The 16,252-nt window shown below is 43.3% G+C and overlaps 1 protein-coding gene across 1 annotated transcript in view; it reads right to left on the bottom strand.

The window, feature by feature from the left end:
• dlgap2a (discs, large (Drosophila) homolog-associated protein 2a) overlaps positions 1-15,497 on the bottom strand; it is a 132,140-nt gene extending 116,643 nt beyond the window's left edge. Inside the window, exon 1 of the mRNA XM_053435166.1 lies at positions 15,184-15,497. The gene's annotated coding sequence lies outside the window, so the exon portion shown is untranslated. The remainder of the gene's footprint in view (positions 1-15,183) is intronic.
• Positions 15,498-16,252: the final 755 nt, after the last annotated feature.

Below are 16,252 nucleotides of genomic sequence, written 5' to 3'. Positions count from 1 at the left end.
TGCGCACCTGCTATATTAAACTGCAGTACTGAGCTGTACCTAATAAATTGGTAACTACGTGTATTCTGTCGCCCTCAGTAACAGGTGGAGGACCTGGTAAAAAAAATGGATTTGCATCAGCGTTTCACAGATGGTTCACTTTTGGGTTCACGTTTAGAGGCTCAGACATCAATTTTGCCGGGAGAAAGACGTAAAAGATGTTGAGGCTCATCTCCATTAGTCTGTCGTCCCTTCGGAGACAGCGCACTGAGATTGATGGCCTGGCGAGAATAAACAGCTGGAACTTATGGGGAGCGGTCTGTCTGTGTCAGGACCAGCCTTGAATTCCCAAGGATAAAAGTGGCGCAAATGTGGCTGGTTAAGGCCAAAAAGATGCAGTGATACATGAGTCTGTCTTCTAATTCACAACGTGACCCTGGGATATTATATTAACTCTCAGACAAGTGGCTAGGACGATGGCCAACCACCTTTACATGGAACAGAGTTTAACACAACAGCTGTGTATGAGTGCAAAACCATAACATACAACATTGATGTGTGAATCTGCATTGGATTAAACCAAAGAGCTGAGATGACTCATAAAATACAGACATGTAAACATCACTCCATGGCTGCAGAAAAAAGGAATGGAGTCTAAATCATAGTGACAAGGCTGTAGGGAATAACTCCGTCCAATCAAACAACACTTGCTTGGGAGGTGTTTGCATTTTTCCCACGATGCCTCTGGTTTACGTCAAGCCACCATACACCGGCGGTCTCTGGCCCAGGGTGATTTAATTAATGTCAAGCACATCGAATCTCATATGTGGAACATGCCTGGAGTTTGGTAGTTGATCAGCATCTGTGGCCCCCGTAACGAAATACGATTCCAGTCAATGCTGTTATGGCTTAAAGGTCCTGCACCTAATCAACAGCAGTAATGGCATGATGGTACTGTGTGTGTGTGTGTGTGTGTGTGTGTGTGTGTGTGTGTGTGTGTGATCCAAGAAGAAACTTGGAAATTTGGCCTTTCTATATGAGCTGACAGAGCAGACGTATAACGGAAAATGTCATTGAGCTCTAGGACACAGCATGCCAACTTAAACCTACCACCTGCACCCATTGGGCGGCACTAGCTGTCAATCACACAGTGTCTGCATCACATTGCATACAGTGAGAGTTTATGTTCTATTCATGTCATAATAATCTACTCCTCAGCGACTCTGATGTGACTCTCCGGCTCCTTTACCCTCCAACCCTCGCTGGCGATTTTAGCAGCCTTCAGCTGACCGTGAAAGTAATTTCTGGTCTGCAACAATTTTGACTTCAAAGAGTCGCTCTCTTCCTGCCTCTTCTTTTCTTTTTCCTTCAGCTCCTTGTTAATCCTACTCTTCCCCGTTTCCCACCCTCTCTGTGCCAGTTGTGCAGGACTCAAGTCATTTCTGGCCCACCAGGCTCTTCTTTTCCCTCTGTCCATTTTTTTTTTTTGCTCGTCATCATTTTCAGAAACGCCTAACGCTGCACCAGCTCAATTTTCGCGAACTCCATCTCTTTAATTAAAATAAATAATAGTTAACAGGGTTGATAAATGGTTAATAACCAGTGAGTTGCTGTGTGTCTGCCAGGTTTGGAATTTTGTGCGTAGGGATGTTACCGATGTGTGTCCACTTTGGTCTTCTTCTAAAAAAGTGCTCCATTGATTTGCTTTGTAATATTAAAACAGTTTTTTTTAAAAGCCTCAATGCAGCAGAACCAGAGATAGTCTTAAGTTATTCCACACAGTTGTTTTACTCCATGTTAAAGGTGAGAAATGTGACCTTCAATTTTATTTCACAGTGGGCTTTTTCCGTTCTCTTTGTGGTGATATTTCTGGTAATACATGATGGGTAAGGTGAGCCTGACCCTCTGATAATAACTACTTGCTACTTACACCCAAGAAACAGATGAACAAAGAAAAGGCACATCTTAGTGATGGGTTCACAACCTCACGGATGCCCAACTTATTCTGACAGGCACGGCACAAAGAATTTCCATCTTGTCCCTGTTCTATTCATTAAGAAAATCCTGCCTGAGGCCCAGTGAGAGAACTGTCTTATAGATACTTGAATTCTGAGAGTCCTTGTGGTAATTTTCAAGTATGCAGCCATTTAAAATGTTCATTAATGCCAATACAATGCCTGAGTATCTGTAATAGACGAGATGTGTCAGGCCCTAAACGTTCAAGTTTGCAGCCGGAATGATAGAATCGCAAACTTTCTAAAAGCCCATTAAACACATTTAGAGCCTGCGTCATATGCCTGCTAAGGAAAAAAGACCAATGCCCATCTGTACAGTGCATCTGTTTCCTGAAATCACTCAGATAGTTCGGAGAGCTGACACTGTGATGCCCCATTGTCATTCACAGAGCCTGGTTCACTCTGGCATTTGAACAGCTAATTGAGTGTCGTCCTCGTCTCACAACTCTCCATCCAATCCTCCTGAGAGCCAAACTGGCGCCATATGACACTTTAAACATTCACACAGCAGCCAACACTCATTGTTTCTGTGAAGATATAGTGGAGTGCATGTTTCCTGAGCAGAGAAGGAAGCAAAGTCACAGTTTCTCTCCAAGCGTCTCTGTTCTTTGTTTTGGTAGCTAATTCGGCTTATTTGCATACTAATGCATGTGAGACCTTCCCAGTGAAACCATCGGGCCTTCTTATATAACTATAAAGTGAGATCTCGGAGTCTATATCAAGCCTTCAGTCGAAATTGACCTTAGAGAATTTCCTCTAAGGGAAGGCTATGAAAGAGAAAAGACCAGAATAAATATTTGTTTTTATAAAATAGAGAATCCAGGGTTTATCGGGGTGGGGCTCAGTTTGGTCCCCGACAGTTCCCCCCCACCAACGCTCTTAATCAAGATTAAAGACTCGAGATTCTTTACTGTCACATCCAAAGTAAAAAAAAAAATAGGCATTACACTCTACGATGAAATATTTACTTAGCTCCTTTCTGAATTCATTATTATGTGTGACTTCCTATAGAGTGTAAGCACGGTAAATTAAGTTGATTAGCTTTTACCCCTGTTAGTTAATTTGCTGTTACCTAAGAATTATTATGGTTCGGGTGCTCCCTTTTTTCTGTTGTGCTTCTCATTGTGTGTTTAGGGAGCACTTTCACTTTCGGGATGAGAACAGAAGTGGGGGTGATAAAGTTTTCCTCTGATCTGAAATGCTGGTGCTCACAGGAGTGTCATCATTTTTCTAAATTAGCAAATAAAAAAAACATCTTTTAACCAGACGGTGTAACAGGGGTAAATGTTTTTAAATGACCTTCTGGATGCAGGGCTGTGTGATGTCAAAATAACAGAAGAGGCACAAATTGCTTGTTGAGCATTATTTCCTCCTCACTCCTGATCTGGTTCACTCTCAGACAGTTAGAAACAAAAAATTCACACACAAGAGCTGTACAACGTACACAACTCTTAGTGGCTCTTAAAATGTCATCTAGGACATCTGAGGTGTTTGCATCAATGCCGCAGAAACACTATGATTCCCATTAACAATCAGTCTTAAGCCTGCCTCTCTATACCTGTTAGCAAACACTGGTCAATTCCAAAACTGACTGTGGCATACTCCTCAAACACACATGGCATTCAGGCAGGCTGGGTCCTGATTGTATTTTACATGAACGATGCTTAATATTCAAAGTGTGTTAATCTATAGTCCTGTGTGTAGGTGATAATGCCAGACATGTGCTGCTCAGTGGGTCTCACAGCGGCACCACCTGGCCTAATGACCCCCCCCACCTCTATTAGTCAGCAGGTCTCTGGATCGACCTGCTACCCATCAGCTGTAAGGAGGAGGGTTGAGTGGCTCCAGTTGTGGATGGATTTGTGTCTTTTTTTTCCTCTAACACACACAGACCTGCAGGTGTTAGCTCGCAACCACATCATATCAAAGGTGTCACATTGCTACCGAGCCCACATGGGGAAGGTGCAAATGTGAACATTGTTTTTGTGCCTGAAGGACCCACACTACACTTGTTGAAAGGGGTTGTGTTTTTTAAAGAACATTTCTCACAAGGGGCACCGTCGCGTTAATTCAACTTTTTTCAACGTTTGCATCTGAATGCTCTCGATATGCATTTTGTTGGGAAACCACAATCATGCCACAGTCATTTGATGAAAATATGGCAACGTGTCACGGACGTGTCACATTGATGATTTATCTGCAGCTATTAATAGGAGCTGTGAGGGGAGTGGGTGTAATTGCATTCTGGTGATGACTGACTGTGTAATGCGGTGAGCAATATAAGTAGATGGCAGTGAAGTGCAGGGCATTTGGTCACTTCAAGGATAACACTTCCTCTCTGATCAGTTACTAAATATCTGCAGTAAGAAACAGCTTCACACTTCCAAGTGACAAAAACTTGTTTAATCACGACCCCCTCTCCTCCTCTGCCCTATCCTGCCTCTTTATTCCAGTTGGTCCTGACTGAAAAAGCTCAAGGAAAGACTCCAAGTCATTCAGTTTGGAGTGTGACAGAGACATCAGCTGTGATTCACCAACTGTACCCAGCAATTTGGTGAACTGCAGAGCACAAACAGGAGCCAGCTATTCAGCCTATCCAGTGATTGCTGGTGTCAGGAAAGAAAAAACATGATGCGGCAATCATGTTGCAGTTACTCCGCAATCAATTACTCATAATTGATTAATTATTACAATACACCCAGCTCCTTCAAAGGTGCTGTTGAATAAATCCAAATCCTCCACACACAATAATCAACCAGCCATCAGTTTGGACTCATTCAATGACCGTCTACGGATAGCTCAGTCTCACAGTACAGTAAAGCTCTGGGGTTAACACTGAGAAATGTTTGTTCCAGCCTGACAGGCATGACAGGCCCGAGTCGGGTTTGGAAAAAAAAGGATGAAATGATATTCAGTTTGGTCATGTTGGCCGGGCTGTCTACCTCACTGTTTACACTGCACGGGCCGGTACCGGGAGATAATATCAGACTTGTGTCAGGTTTGGATACAAGGCCCAGAGTACCTGTAGAGTTCTGTTCAGGCTTGGCTAGTTAATTGCAGGCTACACTCCAGTTTACAACAACTCAGATTAAAACCTGGTTATGCTGGCTCAATACTTTAGTTTATCATGTTAGCTAAGTATTATGTACAGTAACAAAGTACAATACTCAATTGTGTATTAGGTAAAGCTTGTTGGAGTTGCTGGTGCAAAAGGCAGATTAGTTGTTTTGCACACCCCTGCAGCTGTTTAATAAAAAACTTGAAAACACAAAAAAAACTGTGAACAGACAAAATGGCTTCATCACCACATCGGGTTTAACCCCTCATGATGCTGCTTTCACAATTGTTACTTAGCTCGTAAAAGGAGCGAGTGACTATGCAAAACAGCAAAACATGAAGAGAGTACCATAACCTCACAATATGACAAACACGCGTTTTGGTTACATATATTCATCTTGGGTCTGCAACAAAATCTAATGCCCTTTTAATGCATCATTTCTATGCTGTATATGCAATGTGAATAATAAACCATGTGAATAATGCCAGGCTAGTGCATATATGAAAATCTTTGACTGTGGCAAAATGCAGCCAATGCGCATTTGCCTTTGACCTCACCACATCAGGTCTAATCCTGTCTTGCTTGACACAATGCACATGCTAATTTCACAACAGGTCAGTGCATCACATGACCGAACTAAGTGATGTGGCCGCAGCGCCCGTACCTCTCATTAGCGAGCAAGAGTCTGGTCAGAACCCTGGTGCTTCAAACAGCCCTCAGATGGTCTGTAATGTATTGACTGTGTTTTTAATGCCGGGTTTGTGAAGGCATGGGCAGACAGAGAGACACCAGCAAGACTTGTGAGAGAATACATTAATACCATTAAAGAGATCAGGATGGTGTATTTGTGTAGTTCAGTGTCTGATGGTGCCAAACTGCACACTTTCAGAGAGAGAGAGAGAGAGAGAGAGAGATGTTCGGAGAGAATTTACAGCACCAAAAAAATCCACACTGGATTCTTTAAAGATGACCGGAGGAGTGTTAAAGTTTGGATGCGCTCATACTGCAGAAGAAAAATCACAGAGTAAACAAATGGGAATGAGAGGCTCAGGATCCGGATGAGAAAATGTGTGCGTGTACCTCTGTGAACGGGGGCGGACAAGAGAGAGCAAGCACAGAGTAAATTGGGAGGGGTAAGAGAAAGAGCAAAAGTACTCCAGACAGCATTTTGGTCAGGGTACAGATCCATAGGGTCTGTGTGTTCACACTGTATGTACACAGAAGTTTGTGTCCTGGCATAACCGAGGATTTGGCACAAGCTGCTGAAAAATCTGCACCTGAAAACCCCTGAGTCCCTGCACCGAGAAAACACACTGTCTCTCTGTAGTGCCCTGCCAATGATTACTTAGTCATTTAAACTGGTTACAACTGTGATGAACGATCCTGGATCTTTATCAGATGTTTGAATTTTGGTTTGTGCAGAGACAAACACTGCAGGTAAACATCAAGCACGGAGGACTGGGTTCCCAAAAGACCCAGCACCAAAGACAAATGAAATGATTCAAATCGACTTATCGCCAGTAACCCTAGTAAACATGGCTGATTGGACTGGGCTGTTTGTTTGGCCTGTGTTGATGCTGGTCGCAGTTTTCTTTCTGAAAAACTGTAACACCGCTGCTGCGCAAAGAGCTGCATGTCCGGATGTGACACTGCACTTCCCTGAATGTTTTTTGAGATATGCAAGTCACAGACAGATTTGTTGAATCATTCGATTATATAAAGATGAAGTTCAATTGTGTTGAATCAATCGACGTATGAAGCAAAACAAAACCTTTACAGCCGCCACTGCCATTGTCCTCACTCGTCTGCTGATGGCACTTGACAGATGTGAAATCTCGCTCACCAGGTCTCACTACCCCCCCCCCCCCCCCCACACACACACTCTCTCTCTCTCTCTCCATCTCAAAACCTCCATTTTCCCTCTGATTGCGCAGTCTCGCCTTTGACCTGCAGGTGCATCCACTGCGTCCACAGCACATATCAGAAGTCCTGACTATTTCCCTCAGGTCGCAGCGTCTCCACCCTCTGTGATGGCAATGTAAAGTAAAGCAGGATTGATAGAACTCCCGGCCTTATATACCAAACCTCCTGTGAAACAAATGGTAAAGGTCCCAATACTCAATCACAGTTCATGTTGTGTCACTTTACCAGAGAGCTGTGTATGGATGGAGCGATGATTCTGAGGCACTCGACAGGGGGAGGGTTGCATCATGTGGATAGACGGCCGTTGAGCAGTAAAATTACTTACTGTGATATATCTAGAAACAGTAAACTACACACGCTGGAAAGGTTTATGTGCAAAGGGACCAAGCTGTGCTGTTATGCACATCATTGTGGATCGTTATGTACAATTTACAGTTATATACAGTAATATATATCATCAAAAAAGGGTCAAGACTTTTGGATTTCTTAGTGGATCTTTTGTTGGACTCATTATAGCTTTTGGACTTGGATTAGACTCAGTTTATTACTTCCTGTTTTATTTTGTACTAACCTGTGTTTCTTGTTTCAGAAAATTTCACTTCCTGTCTTTATCTGCATCCATGCCCTTCGTTAATAACCTGCCCCAGCCTGATAAGTTTGACCTATGTATAGATAACTCTGTGCATTTAGTCTCTCTTTGATAAGTGACCTTCCTGACTCCCAATCTGTCCACCCTACTTTTCAGGCAAATTAAAGACTGTGGATCTGAGCTCATGTGGCATCTGCATTTTGGTTCTCACATGATGAACAGCAGCTGTCCCACATATTCCGAGCTTTGTGTGACACAAGCCAAATTCTTTATTAAATGTCAAAGCGGAAACAGAGATATTTTACAGAACTGGTTGTAAAGACAGATACAACATGCAGAGAGAAATGATCATTATTAATATAGCTTCATGTTAATTTACATATTGACCTATTCTGCACACTTGTTTTGGAGACATATCTGTGACAGCACCAAACACATCACCAACTTGATAAATTAGTTCCAAGGGCCATTTGAGCGCTTCTTACAAAGACAATTGCTTTATCAAAGAGAACCCCACCCTGATACAAAGACCTAAAACCTTCTACACCCAATACACCATTAAAAATACATTTACAGTGTTAAACATGGACAGTGACATCTGCTGACCAGAATCCACAATGCAACCGAGGAGCATATCAAAGCCCTTATGTCCGAAGAGCTATTACATTATAATACCATCTTTATTTTTAGGGCCTGAGCACTCACAGTGCGAGGAGCCTATTGCTTTTGTTTTGATTATTTAAAAATGTTATTAAAACATATTTTGTATAAACTGTATTGCTCAATTTATGAATATTTCATAATATTTTCAACCTTTTATCCATATGTGTTCTTAAGCCTGTGATGGGTGGGGAAGGAAATGGTGATTTCCAGTTTTCAACATACTTGCTTTTTGTTCTGGAGAGATGACTAACTCATATGTTTTTGTATCTTTTCTTATTGAGTAAAAACAGTGAAACTCAATACAATGTATTATATAACATAGAAAATGTGACACTCTTCAGACTACATGTAAATATGTATGTTTGTTCGTATACTTTGCAGAAATACCAGAAATTATTTACTGAGCATTGAATATGTTAATATTCTATTTGCCAATGAATGCAGCAAAGGAAATCAGTCTATTAATGTGGTAACTTGAGTTTTGATAAGGAGCAAATAGCCCAATGGATTAACCCAAACTGGGTCACTCACAATGATTATGCACAGTGAATGACGGGGATTAGGTGAAAACAAGGTGACAAATTAGCCCTATTTTTTTTTAATGGTATTGCACCGTACTGCTCATGCCCTCTCCGAAAACAAATCAATACGTTTTACTGGGACCTGGAAATCGTTAAGAGTCATAATCAAACTCTCATGTGTGATTATAATGAGAGTGAGTCTGTATTTGGCATCACACTGTGTGAAGTGGCCTCAGAGGAAACTTGAAGTGATGCAGGGAGAAGTCCCTGAGAGAGGGTGGAAGCAAAATAAGCTGCACTGTTGCGGCATCCCTCCACCCACACTCCTGCTCGCTCACACATCCCCATCTAGTCCTCTCTGCGGGAGGATGCGTGAGTATGTGTTTGTGCGTGTGCGCCTTTGTGTACACTTTACTTCTGTGTACGTTTCCTGCTCGTCGTCTCCATCATTCACCTCTCTCATTCTATTCCCCGCTCTTTTGTTCATTCTCTCTGTCCCTCCCACCTTGTTTTGATATCTCTTTTTCTTTTCTCTCCCACTCGCTCTCAGTCAGAATAAAACGTGCATGTGCACCCATCTACACACCCACGCAGGAAGTTGGCACCGCCGAGCCGCCCGACAAGCCGGTTTGGCGTGGGGTTATGCAAAGAAATACAAAAAATCGGTATGGCACCACTGCCTAATGGTGTCTCCATGGCAACTAAAGGAGCAAGGTCCTGTGATGTGGTGTCAAACAGACAGGATTTTAAACCTTGTTGCAAAGAAAGGAACTGTGTTTAGTGGTGATGGTGTGATGGGATAAGTCCTGACACTCTTGCTACATGACAATATTCATCAATGCATGATGTTGTGTCAGGAAGTGCAGCTCCTACCAATACAATTCTACTCTAATGACATAATATATAATATCCCTATGCACTTTTACTTCTTCTAAGGAACAGAAAGAAATGAGAAATCTTATTCTACAGTTTTATCAAATCTTTGATATCGTGAATCATCTTCTGATTTTTTTTTTAAGCAACGGATTAGGAGTAAATCAATCGAACCCAAGCATCCAGGTGGCTGCAAAGCTGCATCACACCCTGGTTGTTTTGAGCATCATTTCATATAACTTCTTCCAGATTCAGCCGAATATCTTCAATGTCTTTGAAAACTTTTGGATACCCACGAGGACTGAAAATAGAGAACTGTAGGGTTTGGAGTTTGTGAGCCTGATCCTCTGGAACCTCAACAACCAAATGTCTTTTGCCCCAACAGTAGAACATTTATTACAAAAAGTGAACGCTGATATTTGAAATCTACTTTAGGTTGTAATAATCAGATATCCTCCCTTGATTAGTCAACATTTTGAGTAAATGTTAAAAGGAAGCTGGGAAGCTTAGCTTACCATAAAATATTAGAAATAGATGGAAAAAACCAGCCAACCTCTATAGCTCGTTGTTCAAAGAATGAATCAATTGTCCCGTCTTAGTCTCTGTAAGTTAAATGTTGAATTACTCCTTTGAAACAGGACTGAATGGTTTGTGTGTGATGGTTCGACATTGTGGGAAATGGGCTTTGGAAATAAAACAGTTTTGTCACACTATGTGTACGCAGCCACACTGCAGAAAGGAAGTGGAACGCAAAACACACGTGTGAACCTGTTACACTAGCAAAAGGTAACGGTAGAATGGTGGCGTGCCTGAGGGAACAGCAGTTTATCATCCTGTGACTTGGTGGTTAGCAGAGGCGTGAAGGTGTGTCAACAAGCTGCTGGTGGAGGTAAAGGGAGAGAGAATCGCAGCTCATTGGAGTCTAACTTTCTGGAAGCAAAGGAGGTTGTTTAGTTTTCGGTGCATGAGACTTTTGGCTTTAATTCTTGACCTGTGGCTCAGAGGCTGAGCTCTGGCACCTGCTCAGGCTGCATTCAAACTAACTAACTGGCCAGAAAAGAGGAGAGAGAGAAGATGAAGAGAGAGAGGAAGCCTGAGGAAAAAAGAAGAGGGGACTTTGTTCTCTTGTATTTCTTTTGGGTTCGGTTCAGGATTCTCCATAGGGAGGGAAGCTTGTTCTGAAGAGGAGACTGTTCAAAGCCTTTCTAGCATTCTGCAGGTTTCAGTGTTTTCTAAAAGGAGAGAGGCTGATGGAGTCAGTCGGACACTGATTGGAGGCTAAAAACATGAACCCAGCAGACAGACTGTGCACTGACATTTCTTCAGCCTCACATAAAACACAATTAAAAAAAAACCGCACACACATGCTGCAAACTGACACATCTGACACCAGCTACTGACCATCTCCAGGGAGAGGACGCACATTGGAACAACATGTACTGACCGGGGATTTCTTATAACAAGCCGGGCCACCATCTGTGTGTCCAACAGCTCGTGCACTCATCCAGAGCCGTGGCACATTATTCTCAGTCCAAAAATAAGAAAGTGCCCTGCCATAGCCTTCATCCATGTCAGCTGCTGAAACAATGATCCATGACAAATTAAATTCTTTCAGATTAAGCCGTCAGCCCGTTTCTATCTCATTCAGTCAAACACGTTCCTTCCCTGCAAAGTTCCTGCAGCTGCGTTGCAACAGAAATAAAGAATTTGTGTCTCTTTACATAAGGAGCACATTTTCAGAGTCACTCCGCCGTCGTTCCAGTAGACGCTCCTCGTTGGCCTGTGGAAACATGCGTCCTTAATCTTTGCAAATCAACGTGAGTGGGCCGCGAACCACGAAACCGGGAGCGCTGCAAACAGGATTTGTTACCCTGACGACGCAAACAGACCTGTATCCACGTCAACCGCATTTTCAAAAACCAATTAACTATCTGGAAACCTTCACAAGACGCGTGACCCAAGGCGTCTTGCGCAAATTGAATATATAGCTCCTTGTCATAGTCATTACAGATTTCTCCACCGCACGTATAATTCATGTGAAGTGATGTAGATTGGTATTGCGAGGTGCTGACGGCAATATTCTGTACGGGGTCTCACAGCTGCAGCTGCATGTCGAGATGGGAAGGAAGGATGGTGACACTTTGGGCTGTTTTGGTCGTCGAAGAGCGTCAGCGTTTGAGTGTTCATGACCGTGCCATCAGAAGCTGTCCATTGTCCCAGATAGCCAACGTGAGCTGCCAACACCGCTCAGAACGCTTCTTCCATCTGTGCATTACTTAATATGTGTGTGTGTGTGTGTGTGTGTGTGTGTGTTAGTGTGCATGTATGTGTACATATCAATGTTGTCCTTCATTTGCTACTCTTGGGAAAAACAGGCATCAAACGGAAGTGGAATAAGCCAGACAGCCAAACCGAACATGACACACAGATTACATGCTAATCGACCAAAGGAAAACACATTATGTAATCAACCTGTTCGCCACGTGTCAAATCCAGCCGCCACTCGAGAGTAACCCATCTCGCTAAAAGTAAATGTGACAGTGTCGTGTTCCGCAGACCAAGCTGTATATGTCTCAGTCCTGGCTCATACCGATTCATTGTCAGTCAGCCAGGTTCATGTGCACTCCGTATATCTACATAAGGTAGCTTGAGATTCAAAACAAAAACAAATATTATTGTTGCCTGGTGGTGTCATCAAGTTACAAGCCAAGCTGGCAGATGTGGTTAATTCGGATACTACTGCAAAAGCAAAGCTCCAATGATCGGTGCGGTTGCCTGCTATTATCATCACACTTGCATGAGGCCATGAGTGAAAACAGTATGTGGAGTGAAAATCAGAGGGTGTGGTGATAAAGCTCGGTCTCGCCCCGCTTGTTTGATGTCTTTGGCAGGTGGGCCAATCACAGCACAAAATGGTTTTAGAGGAAGAATATAATATTTGAATGGTTGAATTTCTACCCATGCACCAGACCATGAAATATGTGTTTAATGGTTTAGCTTTCAGATAAGTCAATTACAGAACATGTTTACACATCATTATACCAGACCGAATCATAGCCTGGCAAAATATGTGATAAATTATTAAACAGTTTCTCCTTTCTCTATAAAGAGGTGTTGAGGATAATATAATTTTTTATGTTGATGTTTTTGGCCATCGGCTAAATTAGATATAAAATCTAATTTGTTCATTATAACATTTTTATAGCTATTAAATTTGGCGAAATAGATGCTACATATATAAAAATCTGCTAAATCACGTGTCCGTCTGTTGCATTTATCTGTACCACTCATCTCCTGAGGGTCACACAACACAACCAAATACTCACAACACAACACTCACATCTCTAGTGTATCACAGAGCAAGTGGACAACCAAAGGATTCACGCTCACATTCACACTGAAGGTCAATGTAGCGTCTCCAATTGACCTAACCCTGGTCTGCATGTACCCAGAGACAATCCACACGGACACAGGGAGAACATGGAAACTCCACACACAAAGACCCCAGCGTTAAAGACCCCAGTGGGAACCTGTCCTCCACCGACTCACCCCGCTTAATTGTTTACCTCTAGTCCTCCAAACTCTTATGTGTGTTCACGATTGTCCTCTATATAGTCAAGTACAAATTCATGAACACCTCCTCCTTCCATTTGCATTAACTATGAGCTACGCTTCATGAGTGTGAGACATGGATTTAAGGGGACACTTCACCACCGCAGTGACACTTGGATCTATGATTATTTCTTTAGTATTGCAGGTTATAACACATGTTATAACACATGCATGTTAACAGAAGAGCGTCTAAATAAGCCTGTGTACTCTGCAGGAATACACCCAGCTATATGTGATACAGCGACCTGTCTTCAGCCGATGGTTTCTGTCACTGTGAATTGAACCAGATTCCCATTGCTCTTCCTTACATACGCTAATTACAGTATAGCACCGTGCCTAATACTACAGTAGCAGTCTACTGTAATGATGTAAAAGTTCAGAATTAGGCACAGCATTGTACTGTTTACATGTAGGGGGAAGCCCCATTGAAAATGAAGGCCCTCTAATTCCAATTAATGAGCTTTACTTGGGAAAGACAGATGAGCCACAACATGTGCTGGGGATTGATTATCACTATGTTCATTATATGTCTGATGCTGAAATCCTTTTTCAACTAATACCTAGAGACCTGATCCTTAAGCATACTGGCATCAGTTTATCTAGTACGGAACTCACAACGCCACACACAGGCATCAATTCCCATCAGATGGATCCGGCCGCACCCGCAAAAACACCACACCGCCATGCTGGAAGTTACTTCGGATTACGAGCATCTGTTCAAATAGCAGGGACTGATAGATGGAGAGGCTCTCTAACCAAGCCTAGGCTGTCTGTGGCTGAGTAACACTGTGGAGAGAGAGAATCTGTCTGCAGTGCAGCAGTGGACATGAACGTCCACAGCATCTCCTCCAAACTGGCTGCAGTGGCTCTGTGCTCCGCCAAGCTGGTTGATTTACACCAGGGGTGGTGAGAACCCCCGAGCCTGGGTTGTAAATCGTCACCAAGTCACCACCCACAGAGGAACGCCAGGCATTACCTCATGAACTGTACTGTAGAGGAGTGTTTCCCCAAAAGTGACTGTGTGTGTGTGTGTGTGTGTGTGTGTGTGTGTGTGTGTGTGTGTGTGTGTGTGTGTGTGTGTGTGTGTGTGCTGCTGAGGTCTTAGCCCACGACCACATTCAAGTGGATGGGAGCCAGTCAATAATAGTGCTTCAGAGGGAAACACACACCACACAAGAGAGGAAACATATGTCAACACACGTGCCCTTTCTTTCTCCTTGACCGCACACTAAAAGCACTTCATTCACAAAACACAAAAATGACGCACAAGCCGCCCACGCAGCGCTCATCCCTACATGAGTTTACATTACATGCATACAGCTGCCCACACACCCACATGCACGCGCCCACACACACATGCGCGGCTTTTAGCGTGCGCCCTCGACCGCGCACGCACAGAATTTCCTTGTTATCATCCGTGCCGTGCTGCACTCCATACGCACAACCTCTCCAAAGGGTTTCCCCCAAAACGAAAAGGTAACATTTATAATGCTGCACTTTTTTTTTGATACCCACCCACTGGCCCACCCCAGGACACACACTCTGAGCGACTCCAATACACGTTAATAAATCCACTACCACTCCCTGATGCCCACTGACAGATTGGATCGTGGATGACAGTGTGTGAAACATGCAAATCGTGCACAGTACAAGAGGGTAAACACAGATAATATTTGAAAAGAGATGATTCTCAAGTTGCTGCAGTGGATCAGAATTCATTCAGAGCTCTTTGAAAAATATGATGGAATCACAGAGTTGGCACATACATACACATATGCCGTATCCATAACTATAATACACCACACAATCTCAGCCAAAATATCCCCCCCCTCATTAGAACATGTTACTCCCACACCCTGAGGGGGAATTAAGCCATTGATGCTCCTCTGTCACCTTTTACATCAAAACGCAGAATAAGACCAAACAGATCAAGCCAGAGGAAGAACTTACCTGGAACAGAGTCTAAACGCAGGAGGCATCTAAGAGCACGAGCATCTCTGTCACCCGGAGACAGTGGAGCATCACACAGTCATGTGTGCAGGAGATGTTGGATTCAACACTTCCTGAGCTCTTTCCCTTTCTCCCTCGTCTATCCTATGACTTTTCCCCTCACATTTATCCAGACCCCGCTGATGGTACGGTGGCAAAGGAACGAGGGGCAGAACAGGGGGGGGAAGCAGGAGGGTGGGAAAACGACAGTGAGATGCTCAGATCTCCTCCACGGAGACGAGTTGTGAGCGCACGGTGAGGACCATCCACTGCAGCAGAGCAGAGCAGTGCACAGTGAGAGAGGGAGAGGAGAGGGGAGAGAGGAGAGGAGAGGCAGGATAAACAGGCATTTGCTGCTGGATCCAACAGCATGGCTCGAGCAAAAACCTGGGGACTGGAGTCTGGATCCTGGACTCAACACTTGGAGAGCGATGAAGAGGAAGAGGAGCACGAGGCAAGGAGAGGCTGCAGTGAGCAGGAGTTTGACCACTATCTCAGCGCCATTCCTCTCTTGCATGACACATAATACACCATCATTCTCCAGCTTCTTCTGTTTCCTTATGTACTCTGTTACTGTGGATAAACTATTAATCTCACTTTATATCTAGAGCTCCTTCCGTGTAGTTTTTTTTTTCTGTGATGCTGTCAAGGATTTTTCACTGTCTGCGTTTCTCTTTCCATTGCCGTCTCAGCCGATGTATGATAAGATGCAAACTACTTTAGATTTAACGTAGAATAGATAACAACGGTGGACCTGAGAGCTCAACTCACTACAATTTAAGATAGATGCAACACATGCAAAAAGAATCACATCGTCAATTTGACCACGCATTCAGTACAAATACAAAACACACAGTAAATACTTACAAAAACGAAATACTCACAAAAACGGAATACTCACTACACTGCCAAATACTCAACTCAACTGAACATGTGTCAGGGGACACTAAAATGTGATGAACATGGCTGAGACACACTTGTTGTTGACACATAGGGTTGCCAGGTCAGAGGTTTTCCCTTCTTTTAGTGT

This window comes from Pleuronectes platessa, chromosome 11 (assembly GCF_947347685.1).
Source record: "Pleuronectes platessa chromosome 11, fPlePla1.1, whole genome shotgun sequence".
In the NCBI taxonomy this organism is placed as follows: Eukaryota; Metazoa; Chordata; class Actinopteri; order Pleuronectiformes; family Pleuronectidae; genus Pleuronectes; species Pleuronectes platessa.
Note: the sequence above shows the minus strand (reverse complement) of the source record. Positions and strands in the feature narration are given on the sequence as shown.